This window comes from Festucalex cinctus, chromosome 5 (genome assembly GCF_051991245.1).
Source record: "Festucalex cinctus isolate MCC-2025b chromosome 5, RoL_Fcin_1.0, whole genome shotgun sequence".
In the NCBI taxonomy this organism is placed as follows: domain Eukaryota; kingdom Metazoa; phylum Chordata; class Actinopteri; order Syngnathiformes; family Syngnathidae; genus Festucalex; species Festucalex cinctus.
In genome coordinates, this window is record NC_135415.1 from 423079 (window position 1) to 433556 (window position 10478).

Sequence of the window (10478 nt, forward strand, 5' to 3'; positions counted from 1 at the left end):
ACCGTTATTTTACCGATGTGGCCCACTTGGTAATATATTTTCTTCCATGCGGCCCCTGAGCTAATATGAGTTTGACACCCCTGTAATCTAGACCCAAACACGGCTGATGAACACATCAGTCTGTGAAGATTTGACCAGCGTGTGTCCCCCAAAAGGGAGACAGTGCTCAAATAATCCCGAGCGGGGCATGCTTAGCGAAGTGCTCGGTGCAGCTTTGACCTCAAGAACGCACACATGGGATGTTGAGGTGGGAGATGGCAAAGCCTGGAAATTGGGGGTGGCTGTGGGGAACCCTGATGATTTCCCAACTACAATATACAGCATTGAATTTGATGACAAGGATGGTTACATGAAGTTTGGATCACGCTGGGATCCGCCAATGAAACTGTCCAGGATCCAAGTTCAGGTGGATACTGACAAAGGATCTGTTTCATTCTTTGAATATTTTTCCAACACTGAATTATGCAAAAAGGATTTTTCCAATTGGCCACGTTTGTATGATGTCAAAATATATCCTTACTTTTTTACAGAGGAGACGCATTCGATGAAAATAATTCCACTTTCACCTTGTGTTACAACTGAAAGGAAATGATGATGAGGTTTTGCGACCACAATGGGGTGGATGCCGCAGACTTCCATAAGTCACACACGTCACCTATGCGGTTACTGTTGCGACATATACTCCGAAGCACTCTAGTTCGCTCGGAGAACTGACATACTCTCACCCATTAACGGGAAGTCACAATTGAGGGGCATGAGGGTGGAAGAGTGATTATTGGGACACAGCCTATTATGTTGCAACAGTAACCTGAAACAGAGTAGGTGTGTGACTTATGGAGGTCCGAAATCCCGCCTCTTCCATGGCATATACCCGATTGTCATATTTTGTATGAGGTGTTTTCCTCCTCTGCAATTCATTCCACATGGTAACAAAAAAAAATTGAAATGCTGAATAATCTTTTTTTTTTATTATTATTATTTTAAATTGAATATTTTTGCGCTACTCTAAGAACATATATAGGAACAAAAAGTTTTTTTCTGTTTTTTTTTTAACTGCCGACTTTTAGTTTCTCTTCTGATGTTTCTAAAGTTTAGAAACACACAGCAAAATCTCAAATCAAAGTCACAAAGAATTGTTTAGATTCTAAACCATTCTTTGTGACTTTGATTTGAGATTTTGCTGTGTGTAGCGGTCACCACTAGGTGTCAGTAATGATCCATCCAACAATTATTCTACTTGGTGCTTTTACTGTATTTTTGTTAGTCACATAGTTGGTGGAATAAATACGTTTGGCAGAAAAATGTGTGCATTGTTTATTTCAGTACGAGTTTATGGACATACATTTATTTGCAGTTGGATGAAAAGGATTTGGGGACAAAATGCAAACAAAAATAATCAATTTGCAAATGACAAATATCTTGGAATGTGACAGATACCACCCTCTAGGACAGGGGTGGCAACCTGCGGTCCTCGAGGGTCGCTGTCCTTCAGGTTTTATAGATTTCCCTACTCGAAGTGCAGCTGATTCCAATTAACGGGCTCGTTATCAGGCTTCTGCACAGCTTGCTGATGAGCTGATCATGAATCAGCTGTATTGAAGAAGGGAAATATCCAAAACCTGCAGGACAGCGGCCCTCGAGGACCGGATCTTTACACATGTGCTTATTGGGTCCTCAACCATGCCTCACATGACACATACGGCTTTAAAACAATAAACCCATTTTAACAAACTGGATTATGTTTTTATTTCTTCATTGAGCATTTCATGCACAATTTCCCACCATTATTTTAGTCATTTTAAATGATATATACAGGACTTTCTCAGAAAATTAGAATATTGTGTAAAGTCCAATATTTTCCGTAATGCAATTAAATAAGCAAAAATGCCATACATTACGGATTCGTTACAAATCAACTGAAATATTGCAAGCCTTCTATTGTTTTAATATTGATTATGGCTTACAGTTTAAGAAAACTCAAATATCCTGTCTCAAAATGTCAGAATATTTCCTCAGACCAAGTAAAAAAAAGAAGAAGCCATAATCAATATTAAAATAAAAAGCTTGCAATATTTCAGTTGATTTGTAATGAATCCACAATGTATGACATTTTTGCTTATTTAATTGCGTTACAGAAAATAATGGACTTTATCACAATATTCTCATTTTCTGAGACAGTCCTATATATAAATATAATTTTGGTCTATATAACGTGCCAAAAGGACGTCCAAATGACCTATTTTGAATCCGATTTCAACTTTGAATACGTCGTTTTATATATGTTGTAGTGATGAGAACATAATTCACCCACGGAACATTGGGACGAAGGGGGAGATTCCATGCAGCATCCTTTTTTTGGTTGTCCTTGTAAAGTATATTAATAACGAGAGTCGGGTCAGTGCGGGTCCACTCTTTATTTCTGTCTTCCCCGTCCGGCTGCCGCTCAGTACGGCAAGCGAGACGGGCACAACAAGCAATCGCGAACATCAAACTCACAATACATTACAGTCCTTATAAAAAGGATGTGCCGTGTCATATATTATTTTGGGGTTTTCCACCTCCAATATAAACCTCTCCTCGTCCATGTTCGCTGGTGTCTAAACCGTGAATGAGCACATGGCCCGGCGACGCCCACGTCACGTTTTGCTGAAAGCTTGCAAAATAGGAGCTGGCGAGTGTTTTATTCTGAAAGGTAACCGGAAATTTATTTTGAAACTGCCTCGGTCTTCCTGTCCCGCTCGATGTGTTTTGTGCTAGCTTGCCATTTGCCGCAGGCCTACCGCTGCGGCGTCCGGCAAAAATAGAAAATAGGTCTATCCTTGCGGAAGGCTTGCGGCACGCCGCAGGCCTTCCGCAGTCGACACGCAACGCACCCGCAAGCGGTGTAAACTGCACCATTCGAATGAATGGAATCTAATTGCTTGCGTCGCCGGACCGCACCGCAACCGCACCGCAACCGCAACCGGTGAAGTTCAGACTACAAACTTGGACGATCGGTTTGAGTTTAGGTAAATTGTGCTAAGATATATACTGTGTAATTGAGTGCTTGCATGGGTAACGTGAGAAACTTCGGAAGTGTAATTATTTATTTATTTATTTGTTTGTTTGTTTGTTTGTTTGTTTATTTATTTATTTATTTATAAGAAATTTGTCAATTTAATTTCGCAAAAGTGACCACGTTGCTCTATCTCGACGGCTTTCAATACTTGCACATATTTGTAAACTATATATATATGTAAGCGTTACAAAAATAACATTGAATTATAAACGTTATTTCTGTTGATGTATCTGTAGTTAATACTACAAATGAACGCAGCATCCGACAGTACAGTACAAAGCGAGCACGTGCAAATCCCGACGGGAATTGGCATTTTATTTAGAAACTTATGTAAACATTACAAAAATATGTTGAATTATAAACGCAATTTCAATTGATTATTTTATCTATTGAACGAAAAATGGCCGCAACGATGTATGCGAAATTTATATTTTGGCGTGACCGGTACAGCAAAGCCTAATATATGCAAGGCCAGCAGGTATATCGACGTCTTTCAACACTCATACGCATTTAGAGGCTGCCATTCAAGTTAGAATCAATCAATAAAATATTATTCAGACCTGAGATGGGGTTAATTGGGGGTAATGGATTTTTACATCCAAAACTTAATAGCTGAAAGTATTTACAAGTTGTAAAACCTTGAGTGAAAAGCATACAGATATTTTCAATATTATGCTGTCTGCTCCACCGTTGTTCAAATTGGCATAATACCGGTATGTTGTTTTAAAAACAGTAATTAACTTAACTGTTCCGTGAAGAAGAACAGGAAGCAAGAAAAGGTTTTGGACGAAACAAAACTAAAATGAAAATCATAAAACCAATTAGTAAGTTAGTTAGTTTCTCCTCTTTTTCTGATCTCAGCAAGTTAGCTTTCAGGAATAGATTTTGCTTTCCTTTTGTTTCATGTCTCATGTTGAAAATTTTATCTTTTTTGATTCTTCAATTAGGTTTTACTCAGTGTGATTTGTGGGCTTGAAGTGTAAATGTTATTTATTTATGTACTCATTTATTTTTAAAACGTGTGCAAGTGCCAATAAGGTGCTTTTTGTGTGATTCCAGATAACGGTGAGGTTCTTGCTGTGGTCAAGTCAGGGAACTAAAGCAGGAGAGGCACCTCGGCCATCTTGACAATTCCTTCAGTTGTGACTGAGGCAGACGCGCTGCGGCTCTCCTCAGGCTAGTGAACGTTGGAAGCTCGTTGACTGAGTCGGTGTCTTCACAAGGACCATGGCTAGCAAAGTTGAGGAGCATCTCCAATGTCCAACTTGTTTGGACATCTTTAAAGACCCCGTCATGCTGCTGTGTGGTCACAGCTTCTGTCGCGTGTGCGTGCAGACGTGGTGGCAGGAGAAAGGACAACAATCGTGTCCAGTCTGTCGAAAAAGGTGTAAATTGATGGATCCACCTTCAAACTTGTCACTGAAGAACATGTGTGAGGCCCTTTCACCACCCTCAGTGGCTTCGGAGGACATGTGCAGCTTGCACAATGAGAAACTGAATGTTTTCTGTTTGGACCACCTGGAGCTTATGTGCCTCATCTGCACGGACTCCACGATGGGCACAAGTTTTCCCCCGTAAATGAAGTTGTGAAAGTTCACAAAGAGAAACTCCAGGAAGGCCTACAGCAAGCAAAGAGGAGACTGGATGATTTCCAAGATATAAGAGACGACTGCAATGAACAATTGGAGTACATCAAGGTCCAGCTGCAGCGGGTGCAAAGGAAGATTAAGAAGGATTTTGCGCAGTTTCGACGCTTCTTGCGGGTTAATGAGGAGTGCAGGTTGAATGGTGTGAGCATGAATGAGCTCAGTAATATTGAGAAGATGAATGACGAGATTGGGGGTCTCGACAGAGACATGGCGGCACTCTCGGATGCGATCAGAAGCGCAGAGGAGCAGTTGAACTCTGACCCTCTTTCCTTCATGAAGAACTTCAAGACGGCGATGACCCGAATCCAGAAGCTACCCGATACGACCAATCGACTCACGGGGGCTCTGCTGGACGAAGTTTATTATGTGGGCAACCTCAGATTCAGAGTGTGGAATGAACTGAAGAAGATGGTCTCCTACAGTCCCGTCATTCTGGACCCAAACACGGCTACTGAAGGAATCAATCTGTGTGAAGATTTGACCAGCATGTGTGCTGCAAAACTGCAGCAGTGTCCTCAGAATCCAGAGCGGGGTCACGATGACGAAGTGCTCGATGCTGCTTTGGGCGGTAAGGATGCGCCATCATGGCATCGCGTTTATTTACTTATTTTTATTAACACTTTATGGAGCATCGAAATTTACAAACTCCACCCTCAGCCAGTTGGGGGTTTGTAGAGCCATTGAAGCATGTTCAGCCTGTTCATGGTATCTGAAAATGTGCAAAGTGCATTGTCTATCTGTCTAAACAAAACAATAACTACTTTTGTGAATCTCACAAGTGGTCACTTCAGAATAGTATAGCAGTCAGTTGTAAGAGTTGGAACTCTTGGAGGGCGGTGGAATTGTTACATCAATAAAATAATCTTCAGACCAGTGATGGGGTTAAATGGGGTAATGGATTTTCCATCCAAAACTTCATAGCTGCAAGTATTTACAAGTTGGAAAACCTTGAGTGAATAGCGTACAGGTATTTTTCAATATTACACTTTTGAATTCCCTGCCTGCTCCACCCATGTTCAAATTAGCATAATCTGTTGTTTTAAATAAAGACAGTAACTTTTACTTAACCGTTCCGTGAAGGAGAACGTAAAGGAAGAAAAGGTTTTGAACTCAACAAAACAAAAATGAAAATCATATAACCAGTTAGTAAGCTGCCATTTCTTTTCAACCCTGTTAGTTTCTCCTCTTTTTCTGATCTCCACAAATTAGCTTTCAGGAATGGATTTTGCTTTCGTTTTGTTTCATGTCGCACGTTGGTGAAAATTTGATGCGTCTTACTTCATTCTTCATTTTGGTTTTACTCTGTGATTTGTGGGCTTGAAGTGTGATTTAATTAATACATTTATTTATTTAGTTATCTATGTATTTATAAATCGTGTGTGACTTTTGTGTGATTCCAGATAACGGTGAGGTTCCTGCTGTGGTCAAGTCAGGGAACTAAAGCAGGAGAGGCACCTCGGCCATCTTGACAATTCCTTCAGTTGTGACTGAGGCAGATGCGCTGCGGCTCTCCTCAGGCTAGTGAACGTTGGAAGCTCGTTGACTGAGTCGGTGTCTTCACAAGGACCATGGCTGGCAACGTTGAAGAGCATCTCCAATGTTCAACTTGTATGGACATCTTTAAAGACGTCATGCTGCCGTGTGGTCACAGCTTCTGTCGCGCATGTGTGCAGACGTGTTTGGAGGAGAAAGGACAATCGTGTCCAGTCTGTCGAAAAAGGTGTGAATTGATGGATCCACCTTCAAACTTGGCACTGAGGTATGTGTGAGGCCCTTTCACCACCCTCAGTGGCTTCAGAGGACATGTGCAGCTTGCACAATGAGAAACTGAATGTTTTCTGTTTGGACCACCTGGAGGTTGTGTGCCTCATCTGCATGGACACGCAACGCCACGATGGGCACAAATTCTCCCCCGTTGATAAAGTTGTGAACGATCACAAAAAGAAACTCCAAGAAGGCTTGCAGCAAGCAAAGAAACGACTGAAAAGTTTCCAACACAAAAGAGACGACTGCAGCATACAGTCGGGGTACCTCAAAGTCCAGGGGCAGCGGGTGCAAAGGAAGATTAAGAAGGATTTTGCGCTGTTTCGACGCTACCTGCGGCTTAACGAAGTCTCCAAGTTGACTAATATGAGGGGGGAAGCGGTCAGTAAGATTGAGAGCTTAAATGACAAGATTAGGGCTCTTGACAGAGACATGGCGGCACTCTCGGATGCGATCAGAAGCACAGAGGAGCAGTTGAACTCTGACCCCGTTTCCTTCATGAAGAACTTCAACACCGCGATGACCCGAATCCAGAATCTACCCGATATGACCAATGGACTCACAGGGGCTCTGCTGGACGAAGCTTTTCATGTGGGCAACCTCAAGTTCTGGGTGTGGGAACAAATGAAGACGATGATCTCCTACAGTCCCGTCCTTCTAGACCAGGGGTGTCAAACATAAGGCCCACGGGCCGGATCAGGCCCGCAAAGGGGTTTAATACGGCCCGCGAGATGATTTTGTAAAGTTAAAAATAAATAAATAAATAAATAAATAACATTGTAATGTCGGACTAATTAATCAGCCGGCCACAATCAAAATCTATAAAATTTGTAATTTCACAAGCAGTCCTCAGACGAGCAATGCAACGTACGGGGGAATTGTCCTGGATGTCATTTTTTTCACACAACTTAAAGTTATGGTTTGTTTAATTGTTATTATTATTTTAAATCATAGACCAACATAAATGTGTTAAATACGACACAGATTCAATTACTGTTAACACAAATCGATATGACAAGGATTAGCGTCCTTATAACGTCATTAAATACGCCAGGCAATGCATTCTGGGAATGCATACAATATATATGCAAAACAGGTCGATTTAACACGTCCGGAACGTATACCGGGAAAGTGTTGCCGCGTTCCATTAGCATTTGTGTTATTCTTATAAATGACGGTAATCGTATATAAGTTATATACCGTTATTTTACCAATGTGGCCCACTTGGTAATATATTTTCTTCCATGCGGCCCCTGAGCTAATATGAGTTTGACACCCCTGTTTTAAAGCCATGATTGCAAACGCGATGCAGGTGCGGGGCTGGGGAACGCCCCCCTCGTTGGTAGCACTGGAACACACACACACAAAAGCACAACAGGCTGAGAACCGAACCATGACAGACACATTCAGCTCAAATGTACACAATTGCTGATTATGGCTGTCAAATCTAAACCAAACGGTGTGCACTCAAATCTTTTGCTGTATTTAGTGTATTTTGGCATCCGGATGATGATTTTAGCATGAAATTGCTTGGGCACCTGTTAATTTTTTAAGATTTTGACACATTCAGCTCAAATGTACAATCATGCGCTACAAACGCATTTAAAGCAATAAAAAGGTGATTATGGCTGTCAAACCTAAACCAAACGTTGTGCACTCAAATCTTTTGCTGTATTTATTTTATTTTGGCATCCGGATGATGATTCTAGCATGAAATCGCTTGGGCACCTGTTAATTTTTAAGATTTTGACACATTCAGCTCAAATGTACACAATTGCTGATTATGGCTGTCAAATCTAAACCAAACGTTGTGCACTCAAATCTTTTGCTGTATTTAGTTTATTTTGGCATCCGGATGATGATTCTAGCATGAAATTGCTTGGGCACCTGTTAATTTTTAAGATTTTGACACATTCAGCTCAAATGTACAATCATGCGCAAAAACGCATTTAAAGCAATAAAAAGATGATTATGGCTGTCAAACCTAAACCAAACGTTGTGCACTCAAATCTTTTGCTGTATTTAGTTTAATTTGGGATCCGGATGATGATTCTAGCATGAAATTGCTTGGGCACCTGTTAATTTTTAATATTTTGACACATTCAGCTCAAATGTACACAATTGCTGATTATGGCTGTCAAATCTAAACCAAAGGTTGTGCACTCAAATCTTTTGCTGTATTTAGTTTATTTTGGCATCCGGATGATGATTCTAGCATGAAATTGCTTGGGCACCTGTTAATTTTTAAGATTTTGACACATTCAGCTCAAATGTACACAATTGCTGATTATGGCTGTCAAATCTAAACCAAACGTTGTGCACTCAAATCTTTTGCTGTATTTAGTTTATTTTGGCATCCGGATGATGATTCTAGCATGAAATTGCTTGGGCACCTGTTAATTTGTACGATTTTGACACATTCAGCTCAAATGTACAATCATGCGCTAAAAACGCATTTAAAGCAATAAAAAGGTGATTATGGCTGTCAAACCTAAACCAAACGTTGTGCACTCAAATCTTTTGCTGTATTTAGTTTATTTTGGCATCCGGATGATGATTCTAGCATGAAATTGCTTGGGCACCTGTTAATTTTTAAGATTTTGACAAATTCAGCTCAAATGTACACAATTGCTGATTATGGCTGTCAAATCTAAACCAAACGTTGTGCACTCAAATCTTTTGCTGTATTTAGTTTATTTTGGCATCCGGATGATGATTCTAGCATGAAATTGCTTGGGCACCTGTTAATCTTTAAGATTTTGACACATTCAGCTCAAATGTACACAATTGCTGATTATGGCTGTCAAATCTAAACCAAACGTTGTGCACTCAAATCTTTTGCTGTATTTAGTTTATTTTGGCATCCGTATGATGATTCTAGCATGAAATTGCTTGGGCACCTGTTAATCTTTAAGATTTTGACACATTCAGCTCAAATGTACACAATTGCTGATTATGGCTGTCAAATCTAAACCAAACGTTGTGCACTCAAATCTTTTGCTGTATTTAGTTTATTTTGGCATCCGGATGATGATTCTAGCATGAAATTGCTTGGGCACCTGTTAATTTTTAAGATTTTGACACATTCAGCTCAAATGTACAATCATGCGCTAAAAACGCATTTAAAGCAATAAAAGGTGATTATGGCTGTCAAACCTAAACCAAACGTTGTGCACTCAAATCTTTTGCTGTATTTAGTTTATTTTGGCATCCGGATGATGATTCTAGCATGAAATTGCTTGGGCACCTGTTAATTTTTAAGATTTTGACACATTCAGCTCAAATGTACACAATTGCTGATTATGGCTGTCAAATCTAAACCAAACGTTGTGCACTCAAATCTTTTGCTGTATTTAGTTTATTTTGGCATCCGGATGATGATTCTAGCATGAAATTGCTTGGGCACCTGTTAATTTTTAAGATTTTGACACATTCAGCTCAAATGTACAATCATGCGCTAAAAACGCATTTAAAGCAATAAAAAGGTGATTATGGCTGTCAAACCTAAACCAAACGTTGTGCACTCAAATCTTTTGCTGTAATTTAGTTTATTTTGGCATCCGGATGATGATTCTAGCATGAAATTGCTTGGGCACCTGTTAATTTTTAAGATTTTGACACATTCAGCTCAAATGTACACAATTGCTGATTATGGCTGTCAAATCTAAACCAAACGTTGTGCACTCAAATCTTTTGCTATATTTAGTTTATTTTGGCATCCGGAATATGATTCTAGCATGAAATTGCTTGGGCACCTGTTAATTTTTAAGATTTTGACACATTCAGCTCAAATGTACACAATTGCTGATTATGGCTGTCAAACCTAAACCAAACGTTGTGCACTCAAATCTTTTGCTATATTTAGTTTATTTTGGCATCCGGATGATGATTCTAGCATGAAATTGCTTGGGCACCTGTTAATTTTTAAGATTTTGACACATTCAGCTCAAATGTACAATCATGCGCTAAAAACGCATTTAAAGCAATAAAAAGGTGATTATAGCTGT

The 10478-nt window shown here is 40.0% G+C and overlaps 1 pseudogene across 1 annotated transcript; it reads left to right on the plus strand.

The window, feature by feature from the left end:
- The first annotated feature begins 2969 nt into the window (after positions 1-2969).
- LOC144019337 (E3 ubiquitin-protein ligase TRIM35-like) lies at positions 2970-6226 on the plus strand (annotated as a pseudogene). Its single transcript, XR_013283632.1, has 3 exons — positions 2970-3008; positions 4118-5275; positions 6108-6226. The product of XR_013283632.1 is annotated as an E3 ubiquitin-protein ligase TRIM35-like (transcript).
- Positions 6227-10478: the final 4252 nt, after the last annotated feature.